The following is an 18,961-nucleotide window of genomic DNA, read 5'->3' on the forward strand; positions in this document are numbered from 1 at the left end:
TTTGAAGAATTGTTAAAATCCCTTCAATACAAACCGACCCAATCACCAAATATATCTACTTTTGAAAAAAAAAATTAATATAAACGGTACTGCAACACCTTTGTCAATCTTAACGTTAATACTTAGGATGCTGCTCACGTGCCCTGTATTTAGCTGACAGTGTCTGATATAGCTATCTCAGTAGTCCTTGACAAGGACTTATTCTATTAATCAGTGGCGTACCGTGGGTCACGGCATTAGGGGGCACCAGTAAAATTTTGGAGTCACTTAGTGAGCGCGCTTCGCGCGCTCAGTTGCCAGGTATACTGACCTAAGTAATAGTGACATTTCAAGGACAGTGCCATTACACGGATATGTATCTCACTGATCAAATAATCCGAGCACGAATCGCGAGCTGAATTTTTTTTATATTCAGAACCAAAAAGAGACATAGGCAAATTTTTGGAATCATGATTATACGTACCTGTTTTGCTAAACAAACAATGCGAGCTGAAATTTCTGTATAAATTAACTCCAAACAGAGACTTTTTCAGGACTACATTTCAGGAATTCATTAAGAGTATACATGTATCACCATTGTCATATAATGTGAGTGCCAAGCGTATGCTGAATTTGTTAGAATTACATATAAACACATGAAGCACTTTTGTAGTCATAGTAATCATGATTATCATACGCATCTCACTACTCAAATATTGCGAGCTCAAAGCGCTTAATTTACTTAATTTAGAACTGAAGAGGGGATTTCTAAGGCTTGTTTGCAGGAATTCACGGAGACCATGCGTAATTTGCTAACCGAATGATACGAGCGCGAAGCGCAAGCTGAAAATTTTTGATATTCAGATCAGAAAAAGTTACATTTTAAGAACTGATTTTAGGAATTCTTGAAGAGCAGACATATCTCAGCAATCCACTAATTCGAACTTAAGCACGGACAGGAAGCTTTTTTATTTTAAGACCTTAAAATGGGGCAACCACTTTAAGTAGTCATGAAAAAGAAGTATATGTAACTATATAAAACATTAATAATTCGAAGTGCGAGGAAATATATTTGGTGTATATTGACTTGAAAACGGAGGTTTTAGTACAACGGGATTATATATCGCGTTAAACAGACAATGCGAGCACCAGGGGAGCGTTTCATGAAAGGACTTGTCGGACGTTTTATCCGACAAGTCCCATTTTATCCGACAGTTACTATAGTAACAGTGCCTCTCAGCCAATCAGAATCAAGGAAAGATGTCAGATCTGACAACTTGTCAGACAAAAATTTTGATGAAACGGTCTCCAGGAACATTGAAGACATAGGCTCTAAACAAATTATGTTTCATATAGTGTTGTGATGCTGTTAAAGTAATATAACATAACATAATTATAATATAACATTATAATGAACAAGAATTTCTTCTTTCCCTTTCTCCCTCTTTTTCTCCTTTTCCCTGTTTTTTTTTGGCCAGCGGATTTGGGGGGCACGTGCCCCCCATGCCCCGCCCCCCCGTAGAAAGAGTTACGCCACTGCTATTAATAGTCTCAATATGGAACCTTCCCGTTTGCGGTCGACCTTTTGATTGAGGAGGAATCAAACAATATAAACGCCATTTTTCATCGTCCATGAGTATTTGTCAAATGTCAAAAGAGCGTGATGTGAATCTTGACTTGCTGGTTTCAGTGTGTACAACCCTAAGGGGAAGAAGCAAACTGCACTTCAATTAACCGAAGATTTTCCGATGCCGAGGCTAGAAAACCGACACCGTTACCATTCAGGCTGCTTTCCGTTTTATCCCCGCAGGACAGCCGTAGATTACCTTTGCCTCGCAAAACTATAACAAAAGAAAAATCCCCGACAAATGACGCGAGAAATGATTGAACTTACCCAATAATAGTATACATCATCGCACTTTGTGCGCTTTTCCCTACTTTGTGTAAACAATCGTTTTGGTCTTCATCACATATTTCCTCATTCGTTTTTTTTTCACCCTTTCGTGCCCTTATATGATGTTGATCTTTGTCTTGACACTTGAGTGTCATACAGCCCTTTCACACGGTAAAAATATCGTTATTTGAATGATCATCCCAGTGAATTCTAAGACTAATGACGAATGTTTAGCACGTGTGCAACCAAATCAGAATTACAAAATTTACTTCAATAACTCCATACATCTACTTGATTTGCTAGTTCAGCCCTCTGGACTGCCATACCCGAATAGAACTCCCAAGGATTTAAAAAGCGCGAGCGCGCCCTCTCCCGTTCAGGCTTACTACCCATGATCACCGCGCAACTAGCGTCCATCTTCCTCTTTTGCTTTCGGCAAGCCACCTGTCAAGACGTGCTCAGATAAGTCTCCTAAGAGCTCAAATCCTTTTGAGCTTTGGTATATTATTTTCGCTTATCTGTGGTGCATTCTCCCTTTTAATTTCAATCTTTCCATTTGTGTGTAAGATTGTGTTCAGAATTTACACTTGGCGTGACTTTTTAGACGTGTTTTTGGTGACACTTAAATTGTTTTCTAACGTTTGAGTTCTCGTCGCGCCGCATCGCTAGCGCGTTCGCGAGGCACCGGGCTTGGCCTGCCTACGTGGCAGCAAGCCTTCACCACCTGTCATGGTTATTGTTCTTCACGTTCAAAGCGTGGTGGCTTTTGGTGCCGTTTTTGAATTAAATTCTAGACAGCCTCTACACTTTGTTGTCGAGGGTGTTATTGTTATTTCTTTTTGCAGGTTGGGATCTTCAACTCTGTTCCTTCCTTGCTTTCTGGAATTGATTTATTAAGATTTTCGATTGATTATTGATTGATTAATTCTTCAATTCTCTTTCCTTTCTGTTCTGAATAAATTTCTTAATTGATATTTTATTCACAGGCGGATCTTAAAGCTCAATTCCTTTTTCCTTCTGTTCTGAATAAATTTCTTGATTGATATTTTATTCACAGGCGGATCTTAAAGCTCAATTCCTTTTCCTTCTGTTCTGAATAAATTTCTTGATTGATATTTTATTCACAGGCGGATCCTAAAGCTCAATTCCTTTTCCTTTCTGTTCTGAATAAAATTCTTGATTAATATTTTATTCACAGACGCTTCGGGGATTGTTTAATTCGGCTTACGCAATTATACCTGATGATTATTTGGTTATTCAATCCCCCCTAAAAAAAAAAAAAAAAAAAAAAAAAAAAAAAAAAAAATTTTTTTTTGTTCTTTACAGGTGGGGTCTCCTTCCTGTTAGAAATTTTTTTGACCTGTCCCGGAATTGTTTTCTTCGTTCAATTCCCTCTTCCCTCCTAGTCTTATATATTTTTTTATTTCGACAGGCGGGCTCTACGATTCCCTTTGAGGATTTACTGTGTCGTTCTTCCTCTTGGAATCGTTACTAGAGACGTTCCTCCTTCCTCCTGTTCTGAATTTCTTTACCTTTCCACAGGAGGTTACGTTTTTCCTCTTGGAAATTATCGTAAAATTTCTCTTATCTAGGAATTATTTGTCTCTCAATCCCTTTTCTTCCTGCTCTGAAATGCTTGTTTTTGTGTTTCTTCGCAGGTGGAAACTTCTTTCTCTTCTGAACTTGCATTCATTTTTGAATTTTTGTTTCGAATTTTTCCTTCATGCACAAAAAAAAAAAAAAAAAAAAAATATAGTAGGGGAACCTTGTAGGAGTTCTTTTTTCAAAGTCTCCGACCTCCTTTTTATTTTCTTACAGGCAGATACCTAAACTATTCTTAGGTTCTTCTTCCTCCCTACCCCTCCCCTCTTGTTTTGTTCTGTTTGCTCAAACAAACTCCTTTTAGGAGGAGGGAAAGACCACTCCGGTCTCCACTTTTAATCTAAGCGAGATCTTTGTAAAAAAAAAAAAAAAAAAAAGAAAAATAAAAATTCTTGTTTTTCCTTTTTCAGGGTAGAGAGAGGTATCTTTGAATGGGACTAACACAGCCCCAGAGGACCTGGTGCCCTCCACGGGGACCGTCCCGATTGCAAGTTACAGAAGTCGGCCGCCTCCAGGCGAGCAGGAGGGACGCCGCGGTGAGCGCCCAGCGGCGGTGAGTATGAGGGTGCGTCGATCAGCATTCCGAATTTGCGGTCGGATGCTAAGAGAAGGAAGGCCGAGACTGTGGTGCCACGGTCTCGGACAAAGGAAAAAGTGGTAGCCAAGGCTTCCAAGCCTAAACTAGGTCCTGCCGCCGCAGCACCCATAGGGCTATGCGACCCACCGGCTACCGGGTCACCAGAAGTCCGGAGGGAGAGTGCGGTTCTCTCCCCCCGGCACAGGTCAGGATCTCTGCCGTATAAGTCGTCCTCCGTTGACAGCATCGGGAGAGATCGCCCAGCCCCTGACCGCGAGAGGCGTCACACAGACTGTAACCACAATCTGATCGTGACCACAATCTGACCCCGTCAGATTCGGGTGAAGTTTCGTTGTTGGCGGCCGCCCTGCCAGGGGCGGCAAATCGTAAGAGATCACCCGTGCCTCTTGTGCCTTCTTCTGCTCCGGCCACGCCGGCGGAGCCCGCAAAATAAGAAGAAGAAGAAGAGGTCGAAGGAGAGGTCGGCCAGCCCTGTTGCCATGGGCATTCCTCCTTCAGACCCTCTTATCGGTGGCCAGATGTTACAGTCATACATGTTATGCTGCTATATTCTGCTACCGCGAGAGGCGTCACACATCGGGCTGTGACCACAATCTGACCCCGTCAGATTCGGGTGAAGTTTCATTGTCGGCGGCCGCCCTGCCAGGGGCGGCAAATCGTAAGAAATCACCCGTGCCTCTCATGCCTTCTTCTGCCCCGGCCACGCCGGCGGAGCCCGCAGAAAGAGAAGAAGAAGAAGAGGTCGAAGGAGAGGTTGGCCAGCCCTGCTGCCATGGGCGTTCCTCCTTCAGACCCTTGTGTCGGTGGTCGGATGTTACAGCTATTCATGCTGCTACATTCTGCTACCGCGAGAGGCGTCACACATCAGACTGTGACCACAATCTGACCCCGTCAGATTCGGGTGAAGTTTCGTTGTTGACGGCCGCCCTGCCAGGGGCGGCAAATCGTAAGAAATCACCCGTGCCTCTTGTGCCTTCTTCTGCCCCGGCCACACCGGCGGAGGCCGCGAAGAAGAAGAGGTCGAAGGTGAGGTCGGCCAGCCCTGTTGCCATGGGCGTCCCTCCTTCAGACCCTTGTGTCGGTGGTCAGATGTCACAGCTATTCATGCTGCTACATTCTGCTTTCGAGTAGTGCGGGTTCACCCCACCCTCGACGTCTACTCACCCCGCTGATGCCCCTGAGCATCAAGCGAGACAAGTGGGCAATAACCACCAGACACCCGGGAAATCCTCGAGCGATTCTGTTAAATCGCCAGCCAGTGCACCGACTAACCGGGTGCCCCAAGATCGCGTGTGCTTTCCAGCATTTTCGTCGATCTCAGAGCACGTGTCCCAGCCGACACGCGGGGCCACCCCGGCGCTTACTGGACAACCTCCCGGTTCAGTCCATAGAGCGAGACTCCCTTTACGAGGACAACCCCTATCCCGCGGGCGACTTTTCAGTAAGCGCTCAGGCGCTGCTTGACAAGTATCTACCTCACATCTACCCTCCGAGCGGGGTATTGATGAAGCAAGGGAGTCCATATTTTCTCGCCCCGCCTCTTCAGGCGCTCCGAGCTCAATCGGCCGAATTGGGGGTCTCGGAGAGTGACGGGGTCGCTCTAGACGAGGCGGCTCCTACGACGAGGAAGCCGCCAGCTCCGTGGGTGTAAACCCACCCCCGCTCTGCTGCTGCCCGGAAGCGCCAGGCTCCGGCGCCGCCGTCTCGAATTTTTCAAGCCTCTCGAGGCTAGCGAGAAGGCAGAGGCAGGGGGGGGGCGATTATTATGCAGGTACTCCCGAATTCGCCCTCTACGTCAAGCTCACATACGGCGACGACTCCTTCAGCGGTAACCCTCTCCATTCTTCCCCCTAAGCGGGCCCGTAGATTGGAGGTATGAATCTCTTACATACCGCATGCCGCACTTCTCTCGTGAGAATGTTTGGCTGCTTTGAGAGGACAACCTATCACGTCCGCGGACCGTCCGCCCAGGCGACGGGACCGTCGCTTTTCTGGCCTGAACCTCACTTTCTATTCGAAAGTAAGGGTGCCCTGTCTTACTTAGCTCCTACCCTTGCAACGCCAGAGTCAGGGCTATAGTACAGACACCCGTTCTCCAGCGATCGCCGCTGAAGAGAGGGCGACTCTGATATGAGCACCATCACCGCTCAGCGGTATGTCTCACTATCTCATAGCTCTCCGAGCTTATGAGTATGTATATCGGATCTGAATGTCACGGCGATTAAAAGTTCTCCTGTGCTTAATAATCGCTATGCCTTCACCACCCGATGCATTATGGTTATGTTAACCTATTTGTCTCGTATTCGGGCGGCTCGTACGAACCCTGCCCGAGCTGCCATCACCGGTCGTCCCCCCGGACACCGCCGGCAGCACCCGCACCGAATACGTGGAAGGAATCAGCTTTTCATATGCTAGATATCCCTCCTGTTGACATTCACAGCTGTTCCCCGAGTCTTTCCCGGTTGGGTAAACATCATCTCGGAGGAAAGTAACCGCCGTACATCTCATGAGATTGTTGGCTATGTACGTGCGTTCAAACTTGTTTAAAGCCCCAGGATTCTCTGTCGGCATTCTATGCCTACTTTCTGGGCACACCCACCGTACCGGGTCGGCGAGTTCACACCAAACTGTACACCGCCAGACCATCGGTCGAGCTCTAACTGTCTATCTTATAGACTGCCCTCTATGTGGGTCAATCTTGCGGGCGTCTCCGCCGCTCCCTCCTTGTGCGGAGTGGTCTACGGTGGATGTCTTTACCGTGCCCGTTAGTCGAATCGGCTTCTTTCTTAGAATTTTTTTCACGGCACACTCGAGTCGCCCCGCATGCTGCTTTCATCCTCCTTCCATGCAAAGCATGTGGCCAGGGTCACCGCACGACCGAGGATGATGTAACAGTGGATGGATGTATGCTTATGCCTTCCTAACCACGATCACTACGACCCGCCTTCTCTCGGGCCGACTGTGGATGAGCCTCTCCATGTAAGTGATTTACTTCACTGGAGTTCTTCTTTTAGAAATTTAGATTCTCATCCCCCGCTGCTTAGGGCGTCATTTTTGCCGCCCCCCCCCGCAGCTTTTTGGAGCTCCTTATCTTACCGATATCGTACTGTTCCACGCTGCCGCAACCGGCGCCGGCGGTGCTCGCTCTTACGATCACCTGAGAAACAGGCCTTGTGACTGTTTTCATAAACAACTGGTTCTCACCGCAGACTGATGGAAATTTTGTGATTACTTCCTCAAGTCTCCTTCGCTTGTTTCTTCAAGCGAGGACTTCGACACTCTTAGCCAGTTTCCGTCCCTAACTTGATAGGACAGGGCCGTTGCTACCTCATTCGATTCCGTTGGGAATGTAACGGTTGAGGTATCATATCTGGCGATGTCTGTTCGTTTAGAGCATCTCTTGATGGTCGTTTACACGTAATATCGTGACAAATTTTTTTTCGCCAGCTCCCTCTGGCGTACACTTGCTGCTGCTAGGGATTCCCCCGCCCAGCGGACAGCCATCGCAGCCTAGCCTCACGGGCTCTCTCGGCGATGGTGGCTTGAGCCAAGCCACCTCTTCCACCGCGGGCACTGCACCCTCAGATGGGTGCTTCAATCAGTATGGGAGAAAGGGGATCCTGAGTTCTCTCTCGATCACTCGGTCTAACACACTTTTGTCGTGATGTGTACCGCGCTGTATCCCTGACACGCCCGGTTGAGCTGTTTTGACCAGACTGCTCTATTCTACATAGGCAACATGTCCGCGGCATTCCTTATTAACAGGATGGCAATCAGTCGCTTTCTCGACCCTTGTCTGCCTTACGAGTGGTTTTCTTCCTAAATCCCTACTCTCCGTCGTTCCTGGTCCCCTTCGGACCGCTAGTAACTTTTTACCACAGCTCTCTATCAGAATTCTGCAGATTTCTGCCCTCACGCATTTGAGACAGATATCGAATTCTGGGCGTTTTCTCCCACGCGGAGGCTTCCCCTACAGAAATTTCCAAGCTTGCGGGAAGCGTGCGACTAGCTTGCGCAAGCTTGCGGCATGCTAGTAACTAGCATGCGGTTAGCTTAATAAGCGTGTGATATGCGTGCAGAGTAATAGTTAAGCGATCTTTTAGCGAGCAGGGACTGTTCGCTAGCATGCACTCGCTTATTAAGCGAGTGCCCTGCTAGTCGCATGCTAGTTACTAGCAAGCGGCACGCTTAAATTTCGGTAGGGGTTCTGAGATATCTCGCCTTCTCAGGTTGGTCGATTGATCACTTACTGAGCCTTAAAAGCTTCAGTTTTCCGATCACGATTCTTGTTGAAATTTTCAACAAATTTCGATTCTTACGCTCTAGTCAGCAGGTGATGTTGTTCTCCTGACACTAGGCCGAGGGCCCATGATACTTAGTATTCCTGAGTATACAGGGCATTCCTCTCGAGGACATTTTTGAGGGCCGCCTTTTGGCGCTCAACTAACTCCTTCACTTCTTTCTACTTGAAGGACATTCCGTCCAGCGAGGCGAGATTTGCTGCTTCGGCGCTTAAAGCAGCTGCGGCTTTTTCCCCCTCTCCCTAAATTTCGTTGTTTTTGTTTTTTCTTTTAAATTTTCTTAGGCTTACAATTGAAAACATGCCTCCCTACGGTTTGAGTCCGTGCTGGTCTAGCAAATCAAGTAGATGTATGGAGTTATTGAAGTAAATTATGAAAATACTTACCTGATTTTCTTATTTACGAGATAACTCATACATCTACTTGATACCCTCCCACCGACCCTCCGCCTTGCGTAGCAACATGTTTCAACGTATGGGCTTGCGAAAGGTGAGGAAGATGGACGCTAGTTGCGCGGTGATCATGGGTAGTAAGCCTGAACGGGAGAGGGCGCGCTCGCGCTTTTTAAATCCTTGGGAGTTCTATTCGGGTATGGCAGTCCAGAGGGCTGAACTAGCAAATCAAGTAGATGTATGAGTTATCTCGTTAATAAGAAAATCAGGTAAGCATTTTCAAACGCTAATCACAATCACGAATTCAAATTTTACTCCAGAGGTGAATTCCACTTAAGTTTCACTGAAATTACGGTTCGAAGTTTACGTGTGAAAGGCTTGACCTCCAAAATATCTTTTTTGGGCGGAGCTTACGTGACCTTTCAAGCACTTCCATAGATAATACAATTGTCATGCACTCATCGTAGTTTGTATTTGCGATGCAATGGTTTTGATTGACACGTCACCAAGGACACATACCGCCTTCGCTCGGGAATTCGAATTGAAATCACAGGTTTTCGAGTGAACGAGTGAAAGGTCCGATGATTCTCAAGACGAATTGCAATCATTATTACAACGATGATTCAAGATTCACGTGTGAAAAGGCCCTATACAAGCGCATAGCAATAGAAATCAGAACTCAGGGGCTACCATCGGGCTTGGGATTGACGATGTTACAATATACCTAATTGCTGTTCACCACGTCAAATTATGAGTAGCATTTCCAAACTCTATCGTCTGTTTGTTATCTGATGAGAAATAAAACCGAATTTGGTATGAAATACACACTTCAAATATGCCACAATTGCCGGTCATAAACTTCATTTTTTTTCCCAAATCGATGCTAATTTGTTGAAGACATGGAATAATTTTGCCGTGGCATTTACGTATTAAGATACTTTCATATCATACCGTAGGCAGCAATTTGAAATATAAAAAAAATTGGAAACATTTTTTTCGTTGCAACACCCCTAAAGCATGTTGGATAAAACAAATAATCTTATTCATTTTGATTTGTGAATCAAAATTCTAAACCGATGATTTTAATGATGATTGTCCCATGCGGATAATACAAAGCATGGGCGAAAATCTCTTCCCAAAGGTAGGGAGGACCAGGGGCGGATCAAGGATCAAGGATTCCCCCCCCCCCCGGAAAATTTGACAAGCCAAAAAAAATGTTTTCACCCAAAATGTAAGTCCATTTCGTCTAAAATAAATTTGACAAGGAAAGAAAATGTATCACCCAAAATGAAAGGTCATTTTGAATGACGTATTTTTCCCCCATCATAAAAGACCACAAACAGTAGGGGGACATTTGATATTGTGCCCCCTCCCCCTTTCCAAATGGTAGGGGGATGCGTCCCACCTGTCCCCCCTTGGATTTCAGCCCATGTACAAAAGAGTATTCCGTTCTTCATTATTGTTTCCAGGAGGCTTTTACTGATGAATGTTGTTTTAACATTCTTTATAGGTATTCTTCTTTCCAATGAATTGATTTTGAGTAATAGTTGTGTGAGGTGTGACAGAGAGACAGAGGGTGTTCTTCTAAGGGTGAAAGTGTGTGTTCTTTGTGTTCTTACTATATGTGTGTGTGTGAGAGAGAGAGAGAGGGTGCGCGTGGGTGTGTGTGTGTGTATATATATATATGTATATATATATATAATATGTTTTTGAAAACGAGTTTCCTTTTTTGTGGGATGCACTATACATGTATATTATATTGCATCATGCAACAATATGAAATTGCTTTTTACTTGCTTGTAATTTATTTATCTTCATATTATACTGGGGGTCACAGAGTTTATTATACACGTATCTCTATTTCTGGTGTTTGGCTGATGGCAATTTGAATTATTTTGATATTTTCTATTGTGTTTCATCAGGATTTCTGTGCTATTCTTTGTCGATGTGTTTTTAATTTTAGAAGTTATGTCTTAAAAAACCTTTTCAATACGAGCATTTTGCTTCTTAGGTTTCCTCCGCATGTATTCATTCATTCATGTAGCATATTAATTGATAATGTTTGTTATCTACAGTTTATTTCGTATCTTTCGTATGTGTATAAAGGTTGTTGATCTTTAATAGTTATGTAAATATCAAATCTTTATAATTTTACGGATTTGTAGAAATAAACCTAAATGAAATGGAAATGAAATATCAGTTTATAATCAACATAACTGTCATTATATTTTACATTTTTATCTTATTCATTTATTTTTTTTTTGGGGGGGGTAATGCGATATAAAATTCATCATGGACACTAATAAAGATCTTAATTTTCAATAAGATATGAATAACATAAGAGTCTGAAAATATTCTAACGAAATGGCCTTTTGTTAGACAGGCAACACTTTGCCGACTGAGACAACTTGGCCCCTCTAGAGTATATATTACTTGAGTTGGGGCCAATTAGTGTGGCTGGCTTAATTTGCTATTAAGTTTTAAGATTTTGTTTCTGTCTCCAGGAATTTTTTCTGGATTTTGCTGCATTATCCACATTGGATCAGTATTCGTTATGACCGAAAACTACCGAATGACCATGTTCTTTGACATTCAAAGCGAATGAACCAAATTAGATTTTTAGTACTCCGGAGGGCTTTTCTGCAATTCATTAGCAGAAAATACGGCGAGCAGGAGAACGAGCGTGAAGATTATTTCCCTCCTGGGAACAACGATGAAATTCCAATGAATTGCGGAAAATTAATTGAACAAAATGCAATCAAAGTTCCGAGTTTTTTTTTATTATTTCGTTATAATCAGCTCGGCAGTCACCATTTTTACCTTTTGTTTCTAATTTGATTTCACCATCTTTCAATTGTTACTTTCTTTTGAGAAATATCTTTGCCAAGTGTTTTCTTTTTGTTTGTTAGTTTTCGACCATTTTCCCCACCGTTTGAGTTCCCTACTTCCTTTCGGTTTTGATTGTTATCTATTTGTTTCCAAAATCTTGACTACCCTGTAAACTTCTAAAGAATTAATCAACGCTTAAAAACTCTCTTTCACGTACGCACATTCACACCCACCTCACATGTACGTAAGTTAAAGTACTTATTTTTTTATCTCTCTTTCCTTTTTCTTATTCCCCCCTTTTTAATTTTCAATCCTAAATTTAATTCAATTCTTATTCCCTACAAACCCCTTTCTTCCCTTTTTACAATGATATTGTAGTATTGCTTTTTTACATTGTTTCTTTCCCCTGATATTCCAATATAAAGTTATTTGGAGGACCCTTCTTTTTAAGGTTGTTTAACTGGTAAGTGGCGCCATGCAATGTTTTGAATCGAAATTTATCATCATCAGCAGCATTGCATTTTCATCATCATCTCGTCTTCATCATCATCTCCATGTTAGATAGCCATCGATAATCTTCACACATCATTGTCATCACCGACCGTTTAGTTCATTTGAAGACCTGTAATCTTATGGGGTAGCGCCACAAGTCGGTTTCGCGCCAGGCGACGGAGAAGAGGAGGGGGGGGGGGTGGGGGACATGCATGCAGGTGTTTTCCTGTGTGCGTGCACTTACCCATCAATATGCCACACACTTTCACCAATAACATTCCATATCTAAGTAAGATAAATCGGAAATCGAAAGTAATTCCTCGATTGCTTTCGCATGTCAATACAAATTTGAATAGTTGATTTAATCAATATTTTTTTTGCTTTAAAATTATTCCCATTGGTTCTTATCGTAATCCCCGTGTTCTGATCTGCAGTTGATGTCAAAATTCTGTGGATGGGACGTCATACCAGTGAATCAGATGCGCAATGGGCCGAAAAGATTTTAGGGTATAGACATGGCCTATGGGGCACAATTTCTGTAGGCTGCGATCGAGCAAAGCGACCGAGCAGAAGTGGCATTTTCGATACAGATAGATTTTTAACTTTCTTTCTCTTTCTTTGTTTTCTGTTTTCTTGGTCTTGACCTTTTTGGGGTTCCACCCCCCCCCCCCCCATCTGTACGCCCAAGGTGTAAATGATCTTTCAAGGGACAGAGGCTGCGAAAAATGTAAGAGAAGGGAGATATTAAAGAGTTCTTATACAATGTTCTTTTCCTGACACGGGGCCACCTTGTTTGGTAAAGCTATCACCTTCTTCTCCCTACCGTCGTTGAGAAACGCGATACGGGGTGAAAAGCGGAGATAAACAATTTTGCTCGAGAAATGTAAAAGAGCGAGAATAGTTTGCGGTGAATGATCAAGTTTGAAGCACATAGCAAACACATTTTGGTCTCAGCTCGTCTGCTTCTGACAGCGCTCTAATGCTCGAATCTTGAGATTCTAGATGTTTCTTGTGTAACCCAGAGCATTTTTTTCCAATGGTTCTATGCATAGCCTTGAGATGAAAATAACCTTGTCTCTTTATTGTAATCCATTTTAAGAGCGGTGCAATCTGGAGCGAAATCTTAGAATGAGCATGTTTAATAAACCACCTTCCTTCAATTTGCGCTTCTCTCTTGTACCGCACATTTTTCGTAATATGAATAATCGTTTATTCTTCTTTTTTTCATAAAATTACACAGGATAACAAACATATGAGATATAATAATTTTAAAAAATATATATAGAAATGAACACGCAGAGACGAATTATATGATTTTTTTAGTGCATGAAGAATGTATTATTCAATGATGCATTTCAAAAATTAGAAATGAAAAGTTCTGGAAGAGACTAGTAGAGCTTATAGTTGAACATTCACTGTTGAATGATACGCGAAGTATAAGCTAAAACAACAACATAAACATCTTAAAAGCAGAAATGATCTATCACTTCTGAAGCATTGGACATTACCAGGATACCAAAACACAATAATAACCAAGTAGGCAAAATGTTTAGTGATATATTGTTCACAGGCCGTTATTCAATTTGAGCATGTATAGTGCGACATTTTGGGGGTGGGTATATCATGAGGAAATATTTCGAAGAAGATCCGAACCATTTCACACCCCCATTAACCTTTTTTTTAAAAATAAATCCTGATTCATTCACAGAAAGTAGGCTTGCCAAGTTATATTTACTACCTCTTGGGGAAGGACAACTTCTGGCCGGAAGAGATTAACTACATGACTTGTGATTTGAATCTTCGATTGTCCTTTAAGAGGCATGGCTGGCATCCACTTCACCACAGCAATCTTTTTCTCTGTTTCTCTCTAATATGCTTTTCACACTGCATTTCCTTAACCTTAACCTTAACCCCGGACTATCCTTAACCCCATACTATCTTTATTTTCGATTCACACTGTCTTTCTTAACCCCATACTATCTTTTTTTTTCGATTCACACTGTCTTTCTTGACCCCATACTATCTGCTCAACCGTGGTTAATGCCTTAAACCCGGACTATCCCTCAGCTCATGAATACTGATGATTTTACCATACAGAGCATGATTAACGTGCAATTCGACTTCTGTGATTAGTTAATGCTTAGCCCCACTTCCTTAGCTCTGTTTTGTTTTCACACTGCATCTCTTAGCACCGCAATTGTGGTGCTAGCACCGCAATAAGCCGGCTAACCCTGCTTTTTTGCAGGGCCAGATAGTACCGTACTATTTACCGTGCTAGCCCACTTTGCTAAAACGTAGTGTGAAAACGAAGTGGGCTAAGGTTAAACCCGGGAAATTGGTGGGGCTGAGACCCCCCTTAGCCCCACCAATTTAGGACAAAAAGTGCAGTGTGAAAAGCATATAAAAGTCTCCCTCTCCCCTTTCTTTATCTCTCTCTCACTCGGTCCACATCTACTGTAGATAAACATTATACCAATAATGAATGTTTATGAGTGCAATGGGCAGAATACTTCATGAGGTGAAAGATGAAATCATCCATTCAACGAGGCGTAACCGAGTTGAATGGATCATTATTTCATCTTTCACCGAATGAAGTATTCTGTCCATTGCACGAATAAAGAAAATTCATTATTTGGTTTATATAAACACCTAATTTTTTTTCATATGAAATTCATGAATTTCGATTCAAACATGCCCATGAAGTGCGAGTTCGGTATGTTGATTGTTACGTCATTGCAACACGCGCACTGCTGGTGCATGAGCTGCAGTCTCGGTGCGCGAGTGCAATGGACAAAATCGTATGGATCCAAAATTGCACGATATCAAACAACCAATCAAATCACAAGAATCTATCTAGGTGTCATATAATCCTCCATAGCATTTGCACCCACTTTCATTCTTCATCTCTATTCACCCTCGTCTCATTTTTCAGGACTCTCTTCCACCCTCTAATGCTCGCTCTCTCTCTCCCTCTCTAAATCTTCTTTGCTTATAGAGATGAACTGTATCGTACGTATTCCAAATGCAACGTTAGATCTTTATTTTTTTTTTATTTTTTTGAAGTAAGGGAGGCTTGGTAATTTTTAAGTGACTTAAAAGTAAATAATAATGGCCACTTAAGTTTTCGGCATTCACTGTTCAGTTTTTACTGTATACCCCTTTTATTGGTCCAAACTGATTAGTCAACACCATTTTTTATTATTAAGTTTTCTTCCCATCAGAAGTTTTATTGGTAATTTATTTGCCTCGTGTATTGAATCAAAGCAACCTTCGATATCAAAGTGCCTGTATGAATTTCCGTTGGTTTTTTTTTCTCAACATGTCTTGTTCTTCTTTATTCGAATGTTATCCAATAACTTTCGGTGACTGATCGTCAAACCATCTTCTGTACGAAAGGCAATTTGTAGCAGAGATCTTCTTTCCTGGCTGCCGGTCGATAGACGTTGATCGTGGTCTACGGCTGACGTGGTTGTTGATTGATAGGCCAATATGCCGTTCCGAAATCGAGTGCATGCCGCACTGAGCTCGCGTGCACGTCTGATTACTTAATCTGCATACTGCTGTTTCAGAAGACCAGCCGTTTGGTGGCAATGTGAATTACAACGTACACACGAAAAATATCAAATTGTAAAATAAACGTGTGTATTGTAAACCTACGATAGTCGGAAGATTGAATGTTAGATTTAGGGTTCGCAGTTGGGCCTGTTTTCTCTATGTAAAAGGATCTTTCAATGCAAATAGGAAAATTGTAATCTAATGAATTGGTGGCATCCAGGGATTCGTTCCAGAGATGAATTTCTATCGATTACGCCGGGTAATGGTTGGAATAAAAGAAAGGTTTAATAACATTGGTTCGATATCCACATTTTATCTGATGAAAAAAGCCTTCGTGTTTGTCAAGTCAATGTTGAAGTAAAGGCGTTATTTATGGCTGATTGTGCGGCATGTAATGCAAGACCATTATTTGTCATGTAATCTAGACGTTTTAATGCAATTATCATCACCTCACATGTCACCATTAATACAATGAGCCATGTCTTGCTGTCGTATTGATTGTCCTGCCTTGCCCTTGGGAGAGACCTTATTTATCGTATTGCTCTACTTTCTGCTTAAAAGCACAGACATGTTATACGTTTCTAAAAGATATTTTTAATTGGCTGCACCCAGTCTTCGAAAATGTAGTCACTTAATAGTTATCATCCAAACCAATTGAATTACCGATTTTGTTTATCGGCAGATTGCATTGAAAGCATGCCCATTTCCACTGAACCAAACACATTTTTGTGTTTTCTCCTTTCAACAAATCAATTATAATGCCTTTTAATCTCGTATTAATTGAAATAGATTAAACGATTGAAGGTGAGGCACTCCGACAAAACACTGACATTAGATTGAACATCACGAGTGTTATGACTATCACAACCTAATGTGCATAGAGAACCAAGGCGGCTGGTTCTAAAACTGCACTTTAATCAGTGTTAATTTGGCACTGTGGTTAGTGATATCGCTTGATGTCAATTGAACACTAACACTGCATTATTTCCTCCACTGGTGTTAATTTCGTTCCATTGAATCATCGATGAGTCTCTCTGAACAGCAGATGGCGGAGGCAAAATGATCTCCTACAAGGAAGCGTTCTCGCCCCACTCTTTCTAAATATATGCACGAACTACCTACCAATCCATCATGGAGATATTGAACACTCTGCGATTAAGGTCCGGCTTTTTACTAAGCCTATATGATGCATTTATCTACGAGCAAACCCTGAGAAAAGCTAACCCAGCGTCTTCCAAATTAAGAAGAGTGAATCTAATCGCCAATTGATGGTCATGTGATATGGATAGAGATGAAACACCAACAGGCCAGTGCCAACATGTCGCACCTAACCCTGACCCTGACTACTCCCTTACTTAAGAAGGGCATTCCTGAAAAACAGGTGATAAAGGTTTCATGTACTCACTACTATTTAAGATTACGTGCACTTTGCCAGAGATCCCCTTGCATTCACACCCGTCCTTGTAACAAAACTAATGAGTTAACAAAATACGGGTGACATTCTTTTTTAAACCGAAGAAGGAAAGAAAAAGGCAATGTCACGTGGAGCTCTTTGACCAACTCGTTTTCAATTACCCACAATGTATTCGCCTAAATATTCGATTATCATTGATCCGTTTAAAAGGATTTGTGATGCTTTGATATCAAGGAAGGAAAGAAAATAAGGCATGGTCACATGGTGGTCTTTGACCGAATCGTTTTTAATCACCCATAATGTCGTCACCTAGATCTGTTTAAAAGGATTTGTGATGCTCTTATATCGACTGCTCTAAAAATCAAATGTCCATGAGATGGGATGACAGTTATCCTAATCCTGATAGGACCTGATAAGTCTTTGTCAAGAGGCGAGGCATACACATGAGTAGACGATCTTCCTGCTTTAAAAGTCAAGGTTGTAGGCAGTTTACGTTCAAATTGTATTTTAAGTTTATTCAAAGATTATATTGAAAGCATTAAATTCCTCTAACACGTCGACAAATACTCACCCAATCTTTGCCGTTCAAGGTCATGCCTGTGAGACGTGCATTATGCTATGTGTTAATGTTTATGTCATTTGTGGCAACGATGTCAAGAGGGGTTCGACCAGAATCTAAAGAAATAGCCGAGCAGGTGTTTGAATGTATAAGTGGAAAGAAATATGTGTCAAACGAATCTGGTAAAAATAAGGCGTAAATAACAAATCAAGCATTTTTTTCTTGCCTTGTGATGGGTCTTTTTCTAATACCCTAGTCACACTACAGGCGGAATGAACCGGAATGTCGTCGAAATGAAATTCTTGGCACATTCCTGGATATTCGAAGTGCATTCTAAGAAAAAATCTGACTGCATTCTTAGTACAATCCAAATATTCGGGTCCATTCGTGTCAGGCCCGAATGTTTTGCTCATGCTCAAAACTTTCTGGAAAATATCGAACGGCATTCAAAGTGCAGTCCAATTGCACTCTTACTGCATTCGAAATATTCTGACATTTCATTAACATTCGAAACATTCCGATCGCATTCATGGGAGAATCGAATCGCATAAAAGCACGGCTAGCTGTTCCTGCAACGTCAGTCTGCCCTCAGGAATCACTGAGGAGCATTGAGGTCATCGAACGGCATTTTAAAAAATTTATTTCAATTTAAAATTCCCTCCCGAATGTGGCTCGAACTTTGAAAAAAATTTAGTCACTTAGTTAGTCAGCGCGCGCTCAGTTGCCAGGTATACTGACCTAATAGAGACATTTAACATTTAACAGATATGTATCTCACTGATTAATAATGCGAGCGCGAAGCGCGAGCTGAAAATATTTGATATTCAGACCTAAAAGGGACGTTATACGCAAATTTCTGTTATCATGATACGTAATTGTCTCGCTAAACAAACAATACGAGCGCGAAGCACAAGCTGAAATTTTGGTATATATTGACCCCAAATGGACATTTTAAGGACTATATTTTAGGAATTAATTAAGAGTGTACATATATCACCATAGTCATCTAATGCAAGTGCCAAGCGCCTGCTGATTTTGTTAGAATTACATCTAAACACATGAAGCACTTTTTGTAGTCATTGTAATCATGATTATCACACGCATCTCACTAATCAATTATTGCGAGCGCGAGCTGAAAATTTAGGAAACTCGGATCTGAAGAGGGGCATTCTAAGGCTTGTTTGTAGGAATTCACTGAGACCATACGTATTAACTTACCAAATGATGCGAGTGCGAAGCGCGAGCTGAAAAGGTTTGATATTCAGATTAGAAAAAGGGACATTTTAAGGACTGGTTTTAGGTATTCATGAAGAGCAGACATACCTCACTAATCCACGAATGCGAAC

Source organism: Lytechinus variegatus, chromosome 10 (assembly GCF_018143015.1).
Source record: "Lytechinus variegatus isolate NC3 chromosome 10, Lvar_3.0, whole genome shotgun sequence".
Taxonomy (NCBI): Eukaryota; Metazoa; Echinodermata; class Echinoidea; order Temnopleuroida; family Toxopneustidae; genus Lytechinus; species Lytechinus variegatus.